General features: G+C 41.2%; 1 protein-coding gene across 2 annotated transcripts in view; it reads left to right on the forward strand.

The window, feature by feature from the left end:
* The first annotated feature begins 16,918 nt into the window (after nucleotides 1-16,918).
* Nucleotides 16,919-22,439, forward strand: part of Sil1 (SIL1 nucleotide exchange factor) — a 255,643-nt gene continuing 250,122 nt past the window's right edge. For both annotated transcript variants that reach the window (XM_010613783.3, XM_010613784.3), the window contains exon 1: nucleotides 16,919-17,018. The gene's annotated coding sequence lies outside the window, so the exon portion shown is untranslated. The remainder of the gene's footprint in view (nucleotides 17,019-22,439) is intronic.

Here is a 22,439-nt window from a genome sequence, read left to right on the forward strand (position 1 = left end):
TCTCATGGGTTTCCTCAAGGTTTGGACAGCATAAAAGAAGAGGCAATATCAGAAAATGGAAAGATATCTCTTGTTCTTGGGTAAGAAGAACCAATATAGTGAAAAATGGAGTTCAATCCCTGGTACCAAATAAAATAAAATAAATAAAAAGGCCATACTTCCAAAATTTTATACAGATTTAATGCAATCCCAATAAAAATTCCAACAGCATACTCACAGAATTAGAAAAAACAATCCTAAAATTCATTTGGAACCAGAAGGGATCTATAATAGCAAAGGCAATTCTGGGCAACAAAGGCAAGGCAGGGGTATCACAATTGCTGACTTGAAATTATTCTACAGAGTTACTGTGATAAAAAACAACATGATACTGGCAAAACAAACAAACAAAACAAAACAGATTTGAGGATCAGTGGAACAGATTAGAGGATGCAGAAATAGCTCCAAACACACTCAGCCACCTTATCTTTTTTTTTTTTTTTTCTGATACAGGGTCTCACTATGTAGTTGAGACTGACTGGAACTCACTATGTAGCCCAGGCTGGTGTCAAACTCACAGTGATGCTCCTGCCTCAGCCTCCCGAGTGCTGGGATTACAGGTGTGAGACACCACGCCTGGCAGCCACTTTATTTTTGACAAAGGAGCCAAACACCTTCACTGGAAGACAGTCTCTTTAATAAATGGTGATGGAGGGCTGGGGATTTAGCTCAGTGGTTCCGCTGCCTGCCTTGTAAGGGCAAGGACCCGAGTTTTATCCCCGGTACCAAAAATAAATATATACATACATACATAAATAAATGGTGATGGAAAAACTGTTTCCACTTGCCGAAGATTGAAACTAGGCCCATATTTTTCATCATGCACTAAGCTAAAATTGAAATGAATCAAAGATTTAAAAATTAAAACAGACACACTAAATCTGTTGGAAGAGAGAATAGGTACAACTCTTGAAGACGCTGGTGTAGGTAAACACTTTTTGAGTAAAATCTTGTTTGCACAGGAACCATCAGAAAGAATCAAAACTGGGATCTCATCTCATTAAAAAGCTTTTGCTCAGCAAGAGAATTCAGCAACAGAGTGAAGAGACAACCCATAGTACCGGAAAAAAAAAATCTTGCCAGCTATTCCCCAAATTTAAAGACCCAATCTAAAAATGGGCATCTGAAATAGATACTTTTCAGAAGAAGTAGAAACAGCAAATAAATATAAACAAAAATGTTCCCCATCACTGATCATTTGAGAAATGCAAATTAAAACAATGCTGAGATTCTATCTCCAGAAAGAATGGCTGCTATCAAGAAATCAACCAATAACAAATGCTGGCAGGGCTATGGGGAAAAAGGAACCTTCTTCATTTTTGGTGGGAGTACAGACTGGTGCAACCACTATGGAAATTAGTGTGGACATTCCTCAAAAAACTAAAACTTGAGGGCTGGGGATGTAGTTCAGTGGCACTGCACTTGCCTGGCAAGCAAGAGGTCCTGAGTTCAATCTCTGGTGCTGGAAAACAAAACAAAACAACACAAACCAAACCTAGAGGCTCCATTTGACCTAATGATTCTCCTTCTTGGTATCTTCCCAAAATAATTAAAAGCATCATACAACAGTGGTATAGCAAACCCATGTGCATAGCAGCACAATTTGTAATTAGCTAAATCTTGGAAATAGCCCAGATGCCCATCAACTGACAAATGGATAAAAATGTGTTTTGTTTAGACAGTGGAGTACTACTCTGCCATAAAGAAGGATGGACTTGAGGGGCAATCCACTTTCTGGTCCCCCTTTTGTCCCTCTTAGAAGCTATCCTTCTCTCAATAAATTTTTCCTACTCTTAAAAAAAAAAAAAAAAAAAGGGATGAGCTTGAGACATTTCTAGCTAAATAGACCCACCTTGGCTAGGGATTTGGCTCAGTGGTTCTGCTTCCAGCCTCGCAAGTGCAAGGTCCCGAGTTTGATCCCTGGTACCACACAAAAAAAAAAAAAGAAAAAAAAAGAAAGAAACAATAAATAGACCCACCTTGAGACTATGCTCTTAAGTGAAATAAATTGAACACACATTTAAATACTGCATTGTTTCTCAGGTGTGAGAAAATAAAAGTGGAAATAAGGACTAAAACACATAATAGATATTGGGAACCAGGCGTAGTGGCACATATCTGTAATCCCAGCACTTGGGAGGCTGAGGTAGGAGGATCGCTGTGAGTTTGAGACTAGCCTGGGCTACACAGTGAATTCCAGGTCAGTCTCAACTACATAGTGAGACCCTGTCTCAAAACAACAACAACAACAAAAAATGTTTAGCTAAAAAACAAAACAAACAAACAAAAAACAAAAAGGAGAGGTGAGCCATGAAGAGCTTGCTATTGTGATTTCCCCTGGTAGACCAGGCTGTGTTGCTTTTTCTCTTGTTCTGCCCAAGTTTGCGCTGCAGTGCTGGTTTCTCCTGAACCCCCTCATCCCTCACTTTTCAAATAAACTTTTGGCACTGTTTTGCCTTGTTTCATCCAATTCTTTGCTTAAAATGAGAAAATCTGGAATCTAACTTAGAAGGAGAGGCAAAAGAGGAAGGGGGGCGGCTACCTTATAACACTAGCTTTTATTTTATTTTTTATATTTTGGTTTTTTTGAGACAGGGTCTCACCATGAAGTTGAGACTGACCTGGAACTCACTGGGTAGCCCAGGCTGGTCTCGAACTCACAGTGATCCTCCTGCCTCAGCCTCCCGAGTGCTGGAACTACAGGCGTGCACCACCATGTCCAGCTTTAACACAGCTTTTAAACCAGGTGTTGTGGTGCTCTTATTAGGGAGTTCCTTTTAAAAGTAGAGAGCCAACTAAATGTTACTGGGTTCTGAGTTGGTCACATTTCCCTCTGGAGTTAGACTCCAGGCTCTTCTGTCTCAAAAAAAATTGAGGGCTGGGGATTTAGCTCAGCGGTTCGGTGGCCTGCCTTGCAAGCACAAGGACCCGAGTTCAATCCCCGGTACCAAAAAAAAGAAAAAAAAAAAATTGAAAACAATGAATGAAAAACATTGGCCAAGTTTATTCGACATAGTAAAAGTGAAGAGTAAGGGAAAAACTGGCTCTGCAGAGCGAGCTTAGGGGAGTAAAAGGAGAAAAAGCAATAAAAGGACACCCTGGAGAAAGCAGGGTGAGCTACCATGAAGAAAATCATGATAGCAAGTTCCTCTTGGTGCCTTTGTCCATATATGTTGTTCAAATTTTACGCCAGATTTTTTTTAAGGTACCAGGGACTGAGCTAAATCCCCACCCTGTCCACCCAAATTTTGAGGAAACTGGTGAACTTCTACATCTGGGTCCTGAAGCTATGTTGGACTCCCCAGTCTCAGGCTGAGGTCAGGTCTAGGCCATCCCATTGAAAACCTGCTTGAGTTCTGGAGAGTTCACACGCAGGGCTTTGGGAACTGTTTTGCACAAGTGTCAAGGATCTTGTAATTGTCTACTTCCTCAGCTATCTCAGCCTTGCCCTAGTCTCTTATCTCAGTGGCATACATCTATATTCCCAGCACTCTGGGAGGCTGAGGCAGGAGGATCAGAAGTTTGAGCCTAAGAAAGTTTGGGGATATAGCTTATTATGAAAGCCCTAGGTCAAACTCAGCACACACATCTCTTCTCCCAACAACAAAACAGAGATTCAAACTTTTCTCATTTTCCTCTTTGCCATTCTCAGAGAATTTGTTTTATTCATGGGTTTGTTTTAGCATCGGACTAAAATGGCTGCCACATCTCAGATTAGCATGAATTCATCTGACAACTTCCAAGGCAGTAAAGAAAAGTTTGAAGTTTTCTCCCTGAACTTATCTTTTTTGTTTGTTTGTTAGTTTGTACTGGGGATCCAACTCGGGACCTTGTGCTTGCGAGGCAGGTGGTGGAACCACTGAACTAAATCCCCGGTCCTATTATTAGTTGATCTTTTTTTTTTTGGTACCGGGGATCGAACTTCGGTCTTTGCGCTTGCGAGGCAGGCCACCAATTATTGGTTGATCTTGATAGCTGGCTCCCTTTTTCTTGAAACTTTTTTTTTTTTTTTTTGATACTGGGGACTGAACTTGGGTCCTTGCACTTGTGAGGCAGGTGGCGGAACCACTGAGCTAAATCCCTGGCCTTGAAATTTTTATTTCAGTTTGTGCTATGCAGTCTCTCTACTTCCCTGATCATTTCTTATGCTGGGGCTCTTCTCCACTTATCTGTTAGTATCCCCTGGGCTTTGAATCAGATCCTGTCTGGGCACCCCTGAGCATCTAAACCAGCAAATCTGTGCTAACCCTGTGACCAAGAGCCAATGGGCTTCCTTTCCACCCGTATTCCTGATCCGCCCTCCCCCCATGTCTGGCTCATCTCATTACAGGGCTATTGTCTTGCTACGCACCTCACCAATTTTTTTTTAAAGGACAGACCTTTAAAGAAACTTACTTGTAACTTTCCATTAGAACTGAAGGGCCTTTATTTTTTCCACACATCCTGGGATTTTGCTGGGCTTGAACTTGCCGTACTTCTGCCTCAGCCTTCTAGAGTGCTGGATCACAGGCGTGTGCCACCACATCCAGCTGGAAGTTTGGAACAGAAACTAAATTGTTCTTCACCATAAAAGGCTGATGAACTTGGAGTTCCAAAGTTTAAAAGATCAAGAAAAATATAAAGGCAATGGAAGAGTTGAGAAGAACTGGTGACGGTATGAGAGAATTGGCATATATGTGTTCATGGCTGAGTTTTCAAGAGAAACAATGTATGTTGTGACTCCCCCGCTTCAAGACTGTACATGTTTTCAGGGAAACCTCTGTAGCCACCATGTATGTGATGTTACTCAACTTCAGATGGGTGCCATTTGAGTCACAGCCAGACTCTTGAAGAATCTTACTGATTTTTCTGCCTCTGGCCTTGCACCCTTTGTAGAACCCCCTCTGTATGGCTGCAGAGTGATCTTTCTAAACCACAAACCCAGGTCATCCCCGTTTAAATTCTTTAATACCTCTTTTATTGGTGTTTCTCAAGCCTGGGGTAATGGATCCCTGAAGACACATGCTCAGGTGTTCTGAGTTTACTACTTTTTTTTTTTTTCCAGTACGGGGGATCGAACTCAGAACCTTGCACTTGCCAGACAGGCGCGGTGCCACTGAGGTAAATCACTGGCCCAATTTACCATTTGTTTTAATTTAATGATTTATCTTTAAAAATAGCAACAATGAGCCAGGCGTGGTGGGGTATGCCTGTGATCCCAGTACTCGGGAGGCTGAGGCAGGAGGATCACTGTGAGTTCGAGACCAGCTTGGGCTACAAAGTGAGTTCCAGGTCAGACTCAACTACTAGTGAGACCCTGTCTCAAAAAACCAAATAAATAAATAAATAAATAAATAAATAAATAAATAAATAAAAATAGCAACAATGTAAGCATACTCTTTAATACCCAGAGAGCCTGCTAAGTCAGCACTTCGGTGAGATTTTTTTACTGTGTTGGTTCACCTTGTATTTATTGACTGGGTTGGTGCCAAATGATCTTCTGAAATGACAGCAGTTAACTTTATTTTTTGAAGGAAGGCTGGAGATTGAATCTAGTACCATGGCCTTGAACATGCTAAGTTAGTACTCTATCACTGAGCTATACCCAATTTCCCATCCAACACTTTTTTGTGATACTGGGTATTGACACTGGGGCCTTTGCACTAAACTATAGCTACAGCCTTTGTTGTTGTTGTTGCTTTTGAGATAAACTTTTGCTAAGTTCCTAAACTGCTGAGAGTTCCTTGTACTATCATGCAGGCGCTCATCCTAAGCCCTTTTTAAAATTTATTTTGAGACAGGAACTAAATTGCCCAGGCTGGTCTTGAACCCTTGATCCTCCTGCTGTAGTCTCTGAATAGCTGGGATGACAAACTTGTGTTATCATGCCTGGCAGCATTAACTTTTAATGCTATAATTACTTTTATTGTTCATGATATACCCTAACACACTATAGATGTTCAATAAAGATTTTTTTGATAAATACATGAAGTTTCTCAGAGTAGTTTCCAAGATCCTCTGGGATCTTCTAGTTTGAAAGCTTCACAGCTTGGCACATGAGGCTCTTCACAATCAAACCAGGAATACTCAAGCAGCAATTTTGCCAGACAGTCTGGGGAAGTTGTGGGGGTGTAGCTCTCTTTAGAAAAAAAAAAAAAAGTGAAAATATAAAGGATTTATGTACATTTTGACAGGGCAGAAGTGATATGCAAATGAATTGCAAATATAATGCAAATGACATGCAACTACTCATGCAAATGAGCATCCTGTTATTCACTTGTTTGTTTGCTTGGCAGTAAATCTTTTGAAGGCCTGGGATACGAGTTGCTTCAGTGGATAAGTGTATGTATTGTAGAAGACAGTGTGGCAGTACAGGGGTCTCTCAAGGAAGAGTCAGGCCGGTATAAAGTTTAATAATGGTCTGTAGTTTAATGTGAGGGTATTTTGTTGTGATACACTAAGAGCTGGGCTTTTGAGAAATAGCTGAGGTTGGGGGCAAGCAAATTCTGACTTCTTACATTCCTTCTTGTCTTTGGTTATCTCGGAACTTCTGTCTTTCCCCATGTCACACCATCTGGGGTCCCTCCTATCTATAGGAACAGAGAAAAAGGAACAGGGATTCCTGGCTGGAGGACCTCACCCTGAGGACCACAGAAGATCTATTATAAATCATATCTGGAGGAGATTAAAAGCATGGTGTAGAGTTCTGCATTTGCCAATTTTATGACAAGCAGAATTTAGTTGAATTTCTAGGCCTGTAAGAAAAAGATGTGTGGTTACAAGAAGAATTGGGCTTTCTGAGAAATATAGCTGCTTAATCTCAATGCCAATGATGTAGTATCTAACAAAATTGGGACATTTACTTGGAAACCTAAAGAAAAAAAAGTCAACTTTTTTTTTTTAAGTTATAAAAATCTATTCTTTCCTGTCCCTGGTGTGAATGGAAATGTTTGGTTACATAGATTCTTCTCTATTAGCTATAAAAATATTGGGCAAATGAAATAAAAGGGCCTCTAGCAGATGTATTTTAACACAACGTGCAATCTATTTTTTTCTGACACTTTCCTTTGACATAAAATCTAAATTCAAATACCACCTCACAGCTGTATAAACTTGAGCCTCAACCTTTCTGAAGCTCGTTTTCCTCATCTGTAAAGTAGAAATAATAGTAGAAGCCTCATGAAGTTACAGTGAGGATTTAATGAGATAATGCATAATATCATTACATTCCTGGATGGTGCACTCAATCAATGTAGCTATTTGCAGTGGTTATAGGTGTATCTGGCTCCTATTGTCTATCTGATAATCATACCCCATTTCTTTCTGGCATTAGTCTCTCTTCAGTCCATATGGTTGTACTGACACTGACTTTGTTCTTAGAACCAGGAGAGAAATATATAACTTAAGTTAAATCAATGAGAACATTCCATCTTAAGGTTACAATAATTGATTCAAGAAAGGGACCTACATCGAATTATCATATAACCTAGCAATTCTACTTCTGGGTATACACTCAAGGGAACTGGGAACTAATGCGTAAACAAAAACTTGTACATAAATATTCATAGCACTTTATTCGCAATAGCCAAAAGGTAGAAACGATCCATTGCAGTGTGGTTTATCTAAGTAAAGAAACACTAGTCAGCCATAAAGAGAAACGAAGTACTGATTCACGCTATAGTATGGATAAACCTTGAAAACATATGCCAAATGTAAAAGAGGTAGACACAAGAGAACATATGGTGTGTGATTCCATTTATTGAAATATCTAGGAGACAAATCTATAGAGGCAGAAAGTAGATTAGTGGTTGTCAAGCACTAGGTATAGTGTTTCTCTTTGGGTGATAAAATGTTTTGGAATTAGGTAATGGTGATTATATATTATTTTGTGAAAATACTAAAAAGCAACTGAATTGCATATTTTAAAAAGATGAATTTTATGATATGTAAATTATCTCAACTAAAAAACCCCCTAAACAACAAAAAGGAATAGGCAGATGACTCAAGCAAACCAATGCAAACCAATAAGACTCAATCGTCTAGCACTCTGGAAGGGTGAGGCAGGAGGATCACAAATTTGAACACGGACTGGGAAGCTTAGTGATGTAGTGAGATCTTGTCTCAAAAGAAAAAAAGAAAAAAAGAGGTTGGGGTAGATGATCACCATGAGTTAGAGGCCAGCCTGGCTGCATAGTGAGTTCAAGGCCAGTCTAAACTATATAGTGAGACCCTGTCTCAAAAAAACAAAATAAGTACAATGTGAAACAGATGGTATATGACCCACAATGCCTAAAGTATCTACTTTCTAGTCCTTTGTAGGAAAAGGCTGCAATTCCATGTATTAAAACAACCATTTTGATATAGTTCATGATTCTGTGTGGGTTAAGAACTCAGGAAGGGTCTGACTGAGCAATTCTGCTCTATGTGATGTTGACTGGGACCTCTTAGGAGCACTCAGCTGGAGGATGAGCTGGTCTGGAGGATCCAGGAAGGCCTCACTCACATGCCTGGGATGTTGGCAGGATGGGTTCTAGGCTGGGCTCCACTGGGCTCAGCAGGCCTCTCTCCCTTTGTACGCTGCCTCTCTGTTGGGGTGGTCTCGGTTATTATGGAGTGGCTTGGGACTCTTGAGAAACCAGAGCAGAGTCACTCAAAGGCTAGACCTACATCCCAATAGTGGCAGCTTTCCTGTACCCCATTGATTACAGGTCAGCCTAGATTCAGAGTGAGGGAAAATATAACCTGCCTTTCAGTGACCAAAAGGACAAAAAATTTGACTGCATTTTTAATCTACCTCTGTACTAAGTCTGTTTTCTCATAATTGTGTCTCTATAGCACAGCACCTGGCAGGTGAATACAATAAATGTGTTAACAGATGTACTCTGATAGGTGAAATCTGACCTATTTTAATATACAAGCATTAGACTTGGAGCTAAATCAAGACTGAGATCTACTTGAATCTTTCAGGGGGCGCTCCAAGCCACATGTTCCATTTTGGGGTTGCAATGTGCCCAGCACTGTGTTCTATCAGCACATTTAACCTTCAGTTTCCATTTTGGTTAATAAGGGGCAAAAAACACATATCTCAGAGAATTAGATGGCATAAGAAATGAGAAAGCTTTGTAAACTGCAATGTTTTCTCTTTTTTTAATGTGTGTGTGTGTGTGTGTGTGTGTGTGTGTGTGTGTGTGTTACTAGGGACCCAGGGCCTTCATCCATAGCCCTGCTCTTCCCCTTTTTGAAGCAGCTTCTCTCTAAGTCACTAAGTTGCCCGGGCCAGACTTGATCTTGCAACCCTTCTGCCTCAGCCTCCTAGAGTACCAGCATGAGGGGCATGTGCCATTATGATCAGCTGTAATGCTCCTTCTGTGTTCTGTTTAATGATAGGTTATTGTTATTGTCATTGTTGCCCAGGGTGACGAATGAACATGGTCAAATCCCCTACCTTACAGAAGGGCCTCTCAATCTTACCCCACTTTCAAGCTCTTCCCCTGACAGTTCCTAGGAGCAGGTGTTAGGAGAATGAAGTAGGGTTCCTTTGGCTCTACAATCAGGTCCCAGACAGCCAAGAAAGATTTATTTCCCACAGTGGCTCTAATGATGATTCAGCGGGACTCATAATTCCATAATGATCTTGGTGCCAGTGTCTCCTACCCTGGGCATCTTTGTACAGGCTGTGGGGAAAAGGGAAGCTATAACAGCTAAACAAATAAGAATGATTAGTTGCCTGTGCACAGCCCCTTTTCACCTGAGTTGGCCTATTGCGTGCTCCAACATGTGGAATGAAAACGACACTTCTGAGAAAAACCACATTCAACTAGTCACTTACCTCAGCTCAGGAAATGCAGTATTCCTTTCTCTACAAAACCCTCCCAAATCCTCTGTCTCAGTGGCACTCCACACTTCTGTCCTGTGTGTCTCATTTATTTCTAGTGGGAGAGTTTGTCCACACGAGTAATTCCTCTTCTTCCAACATTTTCACAAAGGCTCCCAGACAGCCTGGTGTGATAATGTGCAATGTGTGTGCTGCATGTATAGTTAGGAGTGAGATCGTTACTTGGAATATTAAGTAAATATATAAAGCAGGATCTCCTGTGTGAGCTTCTAAGTGCCCATAGGTGTATTTACGTGTGATTTAGCTTTACTCAGTCTCTAGCACGATGTCTGCAGAGGCAACAGGCGCAGAAGAGTACAAATCACTATGAAATATTCAGCACTCACGATGTGCCAGGCACTAGGTTGAAGTCTTATTATTTTTTTTTTTCTGAGGCAGGGTCTTGTGATGTTGCCAAGGTGGGTCATACTGCTGGGCTCAAATGATCCTTGAGTAGCTGGGGCTACAGATGTTTGCGACTATACCCTCCCTGTATTACCTCATCTAATCTCCATAACAATAGTTGTGGTAGGTAAGTACTAATACTACCTCCATTTTACAGATTCAGAAACTATGGAAACTATGGGGAGACTGCTATGGCTTGAATGTCTTCCTGAAACTCATGTTGATACTTTTTATTAATTTGTATTTTTATTGTAGTACATGTACATAATACTTCTTAATTCTTTTCACAACCCCTTTTCCTCTCCTTCCCCCTTCCCTCTATCTCTTGGTCCCCTTCTCATTTGCAAAAGATCATACTGAAATTTAATTGCCATTGTAAAATTAAGTGGTAAGGCCTACAAGAATGGATTAGGTCAGGGGGACGCCACATTTATGAATGGACTGATGTCATTAGTGAGGAATGGGGTAGTTACCTGAGAAGGAGTTAAACAGGGAGTCTAGCCCCTCTTTGCTCTCCTGAACTTATTCATTTGTCCTTCCTCCATGGAATGATGTAGCCAGAAGGCCTTCACCAGAAGTGGCCCCTTGAACTTTAACTTCTCAGCCTCTGGCACCAGAAGCTAAATAAATTTCTATTTATTATAAATTACCCATCTTAGGGCCAGGGATTTAGCTCAGTGGTGTTGCCACTGCCTCATAAGTACAAGGTCCCGAGTTCGGTTCCCAGTACCAAAACAAAACAAAACACCAAAAAGATCCTACCCAGCCTATATAAAAATATATTTATAAATTTCAGGATTAAAAAATAAATCACCTAGTTAGTGGTATTCTGTTATGGCAATGGAAAATAGATTAAGAGGCCAAGCAGCTACAAGGAGAGGCCACTTGTCAGTGTCTGGCTTACAGCACCAGCCTGAGGTTCCATCCAACAGCCAGTGGCAACTGCCAGCTGCATGAGTGAGCATCTAGCCTTAGTCAAGCCATCCCATCTGACAGTGCATGCAACAGAGTTGATTCTTTTCTGCCAAGTTCTGCCCAAATTGCTAAATAAGTTATTACTGTTGTTTTAGGCTACTAAATTTGGGGATGCTTTATTATGCAACAGGGGATAACCAACCAGAAAAGGACCATAGCTGCATGTGCCCTAAGTCTGCCTGTCTTCCTGTGATTCCATGCCTTTGTGCCTGCAGAAAGTGCATTTTGTCAGATGTCTGTGTACACGAAAAAGTGAGTGGTTGAGGTGCTTCTGCAGATGGAGTTATGGTTCTTGGAGCTTTGCTTTGGCCCCAGTGGGATGCTGTTTCATGAGAACACTTTGAAATCTTGTCTATCTTCTGAGTCTCTTCTTTTGAATGTCTTTTCTTTGAACCAGAAAGGCCTATATACCTGAGAGCTAATGCTGCTTAAATTTACTGACCTTCCTCTGCTCCCAGCCCCTTGGAGCTGCCAAAGCCTTCCAGCAGGTGGGAGGCTGCCATCCAGAGAGCTCATATCCCTTTCAGAAGGGCTGAAAATGCTGGTTCTTTTTAATTTTTATTTTTTTCCCATTTTCTTTTCTGCCTTTCAGGCTTTCAGAAATGAACCAGAGAAAGAAGAAAGCACAATCATGGGAGTCCTTGAAGTCTCCTGGGGGTGGAGAGACCTAGAATTCTTGCTTATCATCAATGAAACTGCTGACATGGGCTTGAGTGTGCCTGAGAACCAGGAGAGAGGTCATCTGCTTTCTGCACTGACTTGACAGCTGATGCCCACCCCATCTGAGTACAGCCCAGGCAGTGGAGGACTTTGGTTCAGAAGAACTTCCTCTTGGTCTCCTCTAGAACCGCCCTTTGTTTCCTGTTTTTTCCCTATCGGCTGCTCAATTTAGCTTTTTTTGGGAACACTCCTGCCCTTGCACTGCCTCTCAGTACCTCTAAAGTACTGTTGTCCAACAGAGCTTTCTGCAGTGATGGAAATGTTCTGTAATTATTGCTGCCCAATATGGCAGCCAATAGCTGCAGGTGGCTAACGTTTACCATACTGGACAGCACAGTTCTGAAGAGTTGAGAGAGAAGAGTTTTTGTTTATCTGGGAAGTGTGGACAAAATCTGCCCCACCTGTCTCATAGGTGCATCTGGAGCAAACAGTTGATGAAATGTGAGAGGCCTCTACTTAAGGGGCTTGGAAAGGCAGTAGTATGAACTGAGTGGACTTACTCTTTAGGCTATGGTGGACCCTCAAGTTATGACTGGCCTGACATATGAATAACTTGGATTATGACCGGAATTTTAGTTTTAACTTATGAACAAAGTCTTGAGTTATGACCTGTAGGTTGGCCGCTTGTTCTTCCGGATGGTCTCAGATACAGATTTAACCCATAAAGAATTCTGGAAGGAACATTACAGCATCCTTTCCTGTGTGGGGTTAACTGAGAAATCCAGGGCCAGTGACTCTCTAAAGACACAGATCTGCTGAATACAGAAGAGACTTTGAAGGCCGTGTAGAGGAGCCTGAGTGTTCATTGACCAACTTGAGTTACAACCAGCCCTCATGAACAAACTGACTTCATAAGTTAAGGGTCCACTGTATTTATTAATATTTCTGTTTTTTAAAGTGGGGTGTTAAAGTCCCCTACTATATTTGTGTTAGTATTTTATTTTATTTTTTCAGTACCGGGGATCGAATTCAGGACCTTGTGCTTGTGAAGCAGGTGGCAGAACAACTAAGGTAAATCCCCTCATTAATATTTCTGTAAAATGCTACCTGCTGGGCTGTTTTGTTTATATTTTGGTATCTCTCACTTTACTCTGAGCTCTTGGAGGGTAAGGTTCCAGCAGGACTGTTTCATAGCTTCATCTCTACAGGCAGGAGATGAATGCTCAAGTGAATGACATGTCTTGAGTCCTGGAGGCAGATTTTAGGTATATGGCGAGAGCTGGGTGGGCAGAGAAGAGGAAGCAGGACATACAGTGGTGGGACCAGACAGCTAGGGCTCCTGCTCCCTCTCTTGACATTCTAGGCCCACCCGGAGAGAGCAGGGAGCCAATTCCTGATGCTGGGAATGTATTTACCAAACAGGGTGTCCAGCTCGCAGGAGATTGTGAAAGGCTGATCAGAAGAGAAACGATAAGCTCAACGCATTCTGCTTGTTGAAAAGGCCAAAATGATCATATAAATCTCTGCCTAGCAGGGCTCTGGACTGGGTGCTGTGGTTGCTTTTGGTTTGACTAATGGTAGCTGGGTTGAAGATTTTTCCTCAGGCTCCGTACCCTCCCAAGCTTTTGTTCTTCTAGGGAATGGAAGAGGGAAGCTAGAAGCTGTCCATCAGAGATGTAAGGGGGAGAGAGCTCTTGTTGTTGTTTACTAATTTAAACTTAATTTTGCTGAATTCCAGGAGTGATAGAGACCCTCCCCACATCCTCTGATCCTTGGGTTTCACATTCTACCTTTGTATTGCTTGAGGCCATTGTTTACTTAGGACCAAATTTACATACTGCCTTCAGCATCTGAGGAGTCGAGCGCAGAGCTAGTACCTCTGAGAAGATGGTTCTCATCAGGGTTTTTCACTCCACTGGGGCTGCTGTTAGAAAAACAAAAACGTCAGTCTGGGCAATTTATAAAAAACAGAGTTGGGCATGGTGGCACATGCTTATAATCCCAGCACTCTGGGAGGCTAAGATAGAAGTAATCCAACTTCAAGCCCAGACCCAGCAATTTAGTGACTTAGAGTCAGACTCTATTAAAAAAAAATAAATAAAAATAAAAAAAGAAAGAAGAAAGGAAGGAAGAAAGTAAAAGAAAGAAAAAAGAGGCTGGGATATAGCTCAGTGTGACCACACTGGGTTTGATCGCCAGTACCCCTCACCCATAGCTAAGTATGGTGGTATGGAGATATAATCCCAGCACTCAGGAGGCTGAGGCAGGAGGATCACTATGATTTTGAGGACATATGATTTAGGGTACATAGTGAGTTCAAGGCCAGCCTGAACAGCATAACAAGATCCTGTCTGAAAAAAACCAAACCAACAAACCAATCAACCAACCAAATAAAACAACAAAAATTCACTTCCCACAATTCCAGAAGCTGTAGAGTTCAAGATCAAGGTACCAACAGACCCAGTGTCTGGTGAGTGCTTGTTCTCTGCCTCAAAGGTGGTGCCTTACTGGTATGGGTTCTCATGACAAAGGGGCAAGGCAGCTTCCTTCAACTTCTTTTATAACGAATCCCATTCCCCAAGGGCTTCACTCTCTTCTTCTTCTTTTTTTTTTTCTGAGATAGGGTCTTGCTATGTAGTTCAGGCTATGCTTAAACTCACTACATAGCCCAGGCTGGCTTTGAATTTGAGGTGATCCTACCTCAGTCTCCTGAGTGCATGTACTACTATGCCCAGTGTGGCTCAACTCTTAATACTATCACATTAGGTATTAGGTTCAATGTACAAGTTATTTTTGGGTGGACACCAATATTCAGAATATAGCAGAGGTTTTTTCAAGGTTTATGCACTGGAAGGCATAGATTATGTCTTCCCCAAATACCTGAGAAGCATAGATCTGTTTCAAGGAAGAAACCAGGCCCCTTTGAGTTTTGGTGGCTCAGTGTCCAGGTGGACATTCCCTTGCATTTATTTAATTTATTCTAAGTTAAGCATATTCTATTTTTAAGGATGTTACTCTTATAGCACTTTTATTTTTATTTTTTTGTGGTACTAGGGATTGAACCCAGAGCTTTTGCATTAAGCTACATCCCTTGCCATTTATTTATTTAGTTTTGAAACAGTGTCTCAATATGTTGCTAAGTTGCCAAGGAAGGGCTTGAATTTGTGATCCTCCTGCCTCAGCCTCCTAGAATGCTGGGATTACAGGCATGTGCCACTATGCCTGGCTTAATAGCACTTTACTAATTTTTTTTTTTACAATGTGTCAGGCTTTATATAATTTATATGTTCATTCTGTAATTCATGACTCATGCAATATTCATTCAACATCACCTGTCCACATGATATAGATAGTTCCTGACTTACATTGGTTTGAATTATTGTTTTAACTTTATGATGCTATAAAAGTGCAATTCAGTAGATCTGTACTTTGAATTTTGATCATTTCCCAGGCTAGCAAAATACAGTAAGATACTCCTTGAGGTGGTGGGCAGCGTCAGTCAGCCATGCAATCAGGGGGTTAAACAGTCAATACCCTACCTAGTGTCCAGTGTTGTTAAGTTTTTTTTTTTTTTTTTATGGCAGGTGTATTAAATGCGTTTTTGATATATAGTATTTTCTTTTTTTTTGGTACCGGAGATTGAACTCGGGTCTTTGTGCTTGCAAGGCAGGCAGCAGAACCACTGAACTAAATCCCCAGCTATATATAGTATTTTCAACTAGAAAGTTTATGGGACATAACCTCATTGTGACTCAGGGGCTGTACCAGATAGTTACACAAGCTTGAATGATTACTGGGGCCAAGCTTCTCTCATTGGTCTCATAAGTGTGCCATGGGAAAGTGAGCTGTTCCCTGTCCTTTCCTACCCAGTACCCTGGGAAGTGTTTAATATAGATCTTCTTCATAAACTGGCACTAACCACACGGCTACTGCCAGGAGTTTGTTCTTTTTCCCCAAGGTACTAACCAAGTTTTGCTCAATGGTTGTGAATTTCTTACTTGCTGAAAGTAAACATAAGAGGGTAAACTGACTGCTGAAAGCTCACACAATGTATAGAGAAGAGAAAGAACTCAACAGATCTATTGTTGGCTCTTGGGGGGAACACATGGCATTTGGGGACACTGCTTGTTTGGAGTATCCTTTTCTCCAACGCGCATGATGTAACAGCTGGGTTCTGAGGGCAGCACAGAGTACTCCATTTTCCCGGTCAGATTTAGCATGTCTAGTTAAGGGGAAGGTCTAACAGGTGGTACGATGGAAAGAGAACAAGACGTTGGAGGCACCCAGATGAAGCTTGTTATGTCACTCTCTGACTGCAAGCCCTTGTCTAAATTCTTTAACTTCTTTGAGACTGAGACTCTTCATTTATAAAAGGGGACGTCAGTTACAATCTTACTAAATTATGAGAAGTAAATGTGCAGTATATAAAACATGGCATTTAGTGGTAGAGCGGAAATAGAACTGCTGGCATCCTTTTTGCTTTTAAATAATCGATTGTTTTCAAATATTTACACAATCCACAATTACTCAAAGCGAGTAACTTTCAGTTGGTCTGTTTTGCATGAATTTTCAAAGGACTATTAACTTCTTGAGGTTCAATTTCTGTCACAAACTGAGTCAGAACGGCTTGATTTATTTTTATCTTCCACGCTCCTCTGGTTTTCTTTCTGAGGATCCTTCCGCTAGAAAGAGAAAGAAATTAGGCTGACAGTTAAAGAAGTTCCGAAGTTCTAGGTTGGAAGCAAAACCAGGTCTGTGGAATCACAAATCGTCTCACCCTGGCGGAAGGACACAAAGGAAAACAAGTCCGGAAAGTCTGCGAGAGAGATCTAGTGGGCCGGGCGAGCTTGTGGGCGGGTCTTAATGCAGACGATGGGGCGGGGTTACCCTCTTGTCTGGAAGCCCAGCGGCCGCCGGCAGTTCTGGCCCGCTCCAATTGGGTGAGGCTATGAGTGACGTAATAGCCGCGTGCTTATGAGTTCTGACGGTAGACGCAGCGGTTGCGCACGGGAACTGGTTGTCGCTGTGGCCGCGTGGAGTTGTGGGGGTTGTGTCTGCCCCTCGGCTGCATTGCGGGAAGCCGAAGGTAGGGGCAGTGAGGGCCGCCCGGCCCTGGAGCTGGGCCGGGGTTTGAGGGGGCTGTCCTGGCCTCCTCCCTCCAGCGGCCTCGGCGGCTTCCCTGCAGTATTCCGGGGTCCCAACATATCTCCCCTTACTGTCTCCACAGCGAGACGCCCACACAAGTGGCCCCGAGTTTGTCAGTCCGAGGGTCGCGTTCTCTTCCCGTCCCAGTCAAAACGTCTCCTGTAATCCTTTCAGCGAAGCAGATGCGGCAGTGGCAGACCGAGAATGGCTCTTTGTCTGTTTTAATTTTCATACCTGTTTCCCTTTTTTCCTGTTTTCCGTATCTTGTCCAAAGGAATGAATTCGATGTTGACCTCCCAGAGACCCCTTCAGTGTTGACATTTTGGTTGTTGGCCGAGGCCTTTGATTCCTCACCATATGAAATTGCGCCCTGCTCTCCCATTGCGTGTTTCCCACTGTCCTGGCAGATGGAAGATTTGCCCTTAGCGTAGAGGTTACAGGCTTGGGTGTGTCTCCAGTCACCTAGGTAATTTGTGCATATTCCTGGGATTTATTCTCTGGACATTTCTGATAAGGTGGTGCATGGGCGCTTGCAGTCCTCAGCCCAGGTGGTTCACATGCAGGTAATCCTGGAATCCTTGATTTTGAGAATCTCTGCTTCAGAAGACAGGAATAAGAGACTTAACACGAGGCCGTGAAATGGGCCTCCTAGGAAAGGCCAGGAATCATGAAATACTCAACTTTCTAGAAGGCAGTAGGGCCTTCCTTTGCACTGTAGGAGCTAGAGGACTGTTTGATGCTTAAGAAAAAAAAAAACAACCAAAAAAAAACAACCAAAAAAACCCCCAAAAACCCAAAACTATATGTCCGTATATGAGATCAACTTTCTAATAAACATTTTTTAGATGCCTTGTTTCCTTGAAGCCTGGTAGATTTTCCCACCTTAATAAACTGCAAATTGCTTTGAGGGATGGAAAGGGTTGGATTATCCCAGGCTGAAGAAGTTAAAACACATAGTCATGTTTGCTAAGAGAAGAAACATATTTACAAATACTAACAATGTTTGTTTTCAGTGTGAAAGATTCGTGTGTGTGTGTGTGTGTGTGTGTGTGTGTGTATGTATTTTAGATTTCACTGCATCCCAAACTTTTCTGTTAAAAGTACACCTGGATTTGGGGATTGGATGAATTTTTAATGGGGCCCAAGAAGTAATGATACTAGCGTTTATGTTTGTGTAACATAAGTCAGAACTCAGTCTTTGGTTTCAGTTGAGAACATGGCCGTTGGATTTTTTTTTGTTTGTCTTTTTGGTACTGGGGATTGAACTCAGGACCTTGTGCTGACGAAGGCAGGTGGTGGAACCACTGAGCTAAATCCCTGGCCCGGCCCTTGGATTTTTAAAATGGCATTGTCACACCAGATTTATCTTGTCTGTCAGATGTTAGGTGGGTTTAATCTGCTAATTAATACATGTGCTTTTCTGATGATTGGCAATAGAAAAGACTTAGTGCCTCTATTTTACAGATGATGGAAATGAGAAATATGTTAGTAGGCATGTGGCAGCCTGGGAATGAAAAATTTTGATATTTCTCTTCTACCTCTTTCCTCTTACTTTCTGAATCAGTTACTACAGAGGCCGTTTCGAACCTTGGTGTGATTCATTGGCAGGAAAAAAAAAAAAAGAGCTAATTAAATGAAACAGAGAAACTGATTTTAATAACGCCACCAGAACTTAATCTTCCAATGTTGCAATGTTGCTCTTCTTTTTTTTTTAATGGTACTGGGGATTAAACTTGGGACCTTGCTTTTGCCAGGCAGGTGAAGCACAGCTAAGCTACATCCCTGGCCCCAGTGTTGCTATTTAGACTGGTGTGGACTGTTTGTGGTAGGGGTGGCATCACCTAAGTGATATGACTATTTTTCAAAGCAGTTTTGAAAATCTACCTTTGGATTTCTTTTCAGAAACATTTTGCAACCATATGAGATATTAGACTCATTAATATGTGCTACCATATATATATATATATATATATATATTTAAAACTCCAAATGGCATGGTTAAGCAACCTTATTATCTGGTTTGACCACAGATGAATTAACTTCTTTTGTTAAAGAGGACATAATGGATTTTTGGAATATGACGAACTTGAGTTTTACTTCTTTGCCTGCCATTTACCCTATGACTTTGAATTACTTCACCTCTTAGAGTCAGTTTTTCCACTGCATAATACTTTCTTTGAAGGGTGGTTAAATGAGGCAATACACATGAAAACTCTTGGAACACAAGAATGCAATCAATTTTTTTCTTTCTTTTTTTGAGACAGGGTCTCACTATGTAGTTGAGACTGACCTGGAACTCACTGTGTAGACCATGCTGGTCTCGAACTCAGAGCGATCCTCCTGCCTCAGCCCCGAGTGCTGGGATTACAGGCATGTGCCACCATGCCCAGCAATCAATTTTTTTTTAATCTTCAAAGAATGAACAGCATGACAGTCTCTAAAGAAAAATTGTACCTTTTTTCTAAATAGATGATTGCCTTCCACCTTTTTTCATGTTTGTAGATTCATTCTCTGACCTGTTCATCTTGCCTCTTGTCTTTTTTTTGTTTGTTTTTTTCCCTCTGTTGTTTATTGGTACATTTAAAGCAAACAATACAGTTGCATTTATCATTGGGATCTTGTACCTTTATATGATATATCTTGGTTCCTATTTTTTCCCCCATACCCCTGCCCTCCCTTCACCCCCTTCACCCTTCCCTATTTACAGAGACTTGGTTTCCATTTTTTCCTTTTTTCACATTTTTTCCTTTCCCTCATTTCCTTTCCCCTCCCCTTTCCACTTCCCCTTTAGCCATTTTCTTCCTATTTCACCCTATCAGTTATACCACTTGAACATTATTTACACTTTCAGTTTTTCACACCAGAGAAACTATTCGGTATTTACTCAAGCGTGTCCTATTTATTTCACTTAAGAGTATAGCCTCAGTGTGCATCCATTTAGCTATAAACGTCTCTAGTTTCTCATTCTTTTTTTTTTCAGTTTTAAAAGTAATTTTATTTTTTTAAAGTTAATATATGTATTACAGGAAACAAAAACACAATAAGCAAAGTTCTAGTTTCTCATTCTTTATGGCTGAGTAGTACTCCATTTTATAGAAAAACCACATCTTTATCCAGTCTCCGGTTGATGGGCGTTTGGGTTGTTTTAAAGTTCTAGCTATCACAAACTGTGCTATTATAAACATGGGTGTGCATATATCACTGTGATATGAGTCTTTTAATTCTTTTGGAAAGATACCCAGCAGAGGGGGATAGCTGGGTCAAATGGGACCTCTGATCCTAGTTCTTTGAGGTATCCATATAGATTTCCACAGTAGTTGCACCAGTCTGCACTCCCACCAACAATGGAGAAGGGTTCCTTGTTCTCTACAGCCCCGCCAACATGTTATTGTTTGATTTCTTCTTAGCAGCCATTCTTTGTGGGGTGAGGTGGAATCTCAGTGTTGTTATCATCTGTATCTCTTGAATGACTTTTTTTTTTTTTTTTTTTTTTTTTTTTTTTTTTTTTTTTTTTTTTTTTGATTTCTTGATAGCAGCCATTCTTTCTGGAGTAGGATAGAATCTCAGTGTTGTTTCCATCTGTATCTCTTGAAAGACTAGTGATGTTGAACATTTTCTCATATACTTATTTACTGATTTTACTTCTTTGAGAAATGTCTGTTCATTTCAGATGTCCATTTTTAAATGGGTCTTTATTTTTGGGTGGTCTGATTTTTTTTTTTGGTATCTGGGATCGAACTCAGGACCTTGTACTTGCGAGGCAGGCAGTGGAACCACTGACCCTTTCAAGTTCTTTATATATTCTAGATAGTAGTCCTTTGTCGGAGGAGCAGCTGGTAAAAATGTTTTTCCACATTGTAGGTTGTCTCTTAGGTCTGTTCGTGGTTTCTCTTGCACTGTAAAAACTTTTTAATACAATGAGATCTCAGTTGTTGATTCTTTGTGCAAATTCCCATGCTCCTGAGGTTTTGTTCATAAAATCTTTTCTTATGCCACTGTCTTCAACAGTTCTACCTAATTTATTTTCCAGTAAGTTCAGTGTTTCTGCTTTAATATTTAGATCTTTAATCCAATTGGATTTTAGTTTAGTGCATGGTGAAAGATAGGATCTAGTTTTATTCTTCGGCAAGTTGAAAGCAAGTTTTTCCAACACCATTTATAAAAGAGGCTATCTTTCCTCCAGTGAGGATGGTTGGGCTCCTTTGTAGAAGATGAGGTAGCTGAGTATGTCTGGTGTTGCCTCTTGTTTCTTGTTTTTTTTTTTTTTTTTTTTTTTGGTCTTTTTCTTAATTCATTTTCTATCCAGCCACTTTTCAGAAGAGCTAATCTGCACATTCTTACAGTGTTAGCTCCTTGGTTATATATTCCTAGGGATTTTTCTCTGGGACCCCAGCTGGTGCTTAGATCACGCTCTGCAGCACAGGCATCTCTAACTCCTGGATTTGGTATCAATTTGGAGACCTGTCCTTGTGGAGCTAATCTTTTCTCTTTCTGAGAGGATGAATACTTTATTCTTCTCTGAGTCTGCATTGCTCTGTGAGCTTTAGTTTTCTACAACAGAGAGTTTCATATTTTAATTATATGTGGTTGGTAAAGAGGAATATCTTACCTTTTTCTTTTCTTTATTTTCACCAAGGATTTCACTGCTGATTTCCTGTTGCTCTTCTAAATTCTTAGCATTAACGATAACTGAATTTTTCTTTGGGACAAAAACCTTGTAAAAGATTAAGCTGGTCAGATACATATGGAGAATCCCATAGTCTGTTCCTGACTTGTGAGGATTTTATACCTGGCATTCTCACTTGTGTGATTTTTCTGTCCTGGAAATAGGAAAAAATCTAGTTGCAGATATCTGTGTTTGGCCCAGACTTGTATTTCCTTCAGGTTTTACTGAATAGCCTATATACAAGGATATGGTTGTTGTGCTGGCTGGCTACAGAGCCTGCCTTCATTTTCTTAATACTGACTTTGGATTTGGTATTGAGAAGGAAGTGGAATAATCAGTGCACGAGTATTGATTGCCTTGGGTGTCAGGTGCAGAGAGCTTTGAGTATAGGGAATGGAAATGCTAATCATTGCAGAAATTCTGCTGAAAGGCTGTGAAACCTTCATGACAATCACTGTGTTTCTTGCTGTCACTTCATTTGAGAAATACGGATGCCTCTTTTGATCTCTCCTATGAGAAAGGTGAATAACCTTTCTAGTTTGCCCAGGATAGGAGATTTCTCAGATGTGGTACTTTGAGTGTCCAATCTGGCAAAGTCTAGGGCAAACTGGGACAATTTCTCCCCACCCGTACTGGGGATCAAACTCAGGACCTTGTACTTGTGAAGCAAGTGTGGCGCCACTGAGCTAAATCCCT

This window comes from Fukomys damarensis, unplaced genomic scaffold (genome assembly GCF_012274545.1).
Source record: "Fukomys damarensis isolate Sample0158 unplaced genomic scaffold, DMR_v1.0_HiC HiC_scaffold_3, whole genome shotgun sequence".
Taxonomy (NCBI): Eukaryota; Metazoa; Chordata; class Mammalia; order Rodentia; family Bathyergidae; genus Fukomys; species Fukomys damarensis.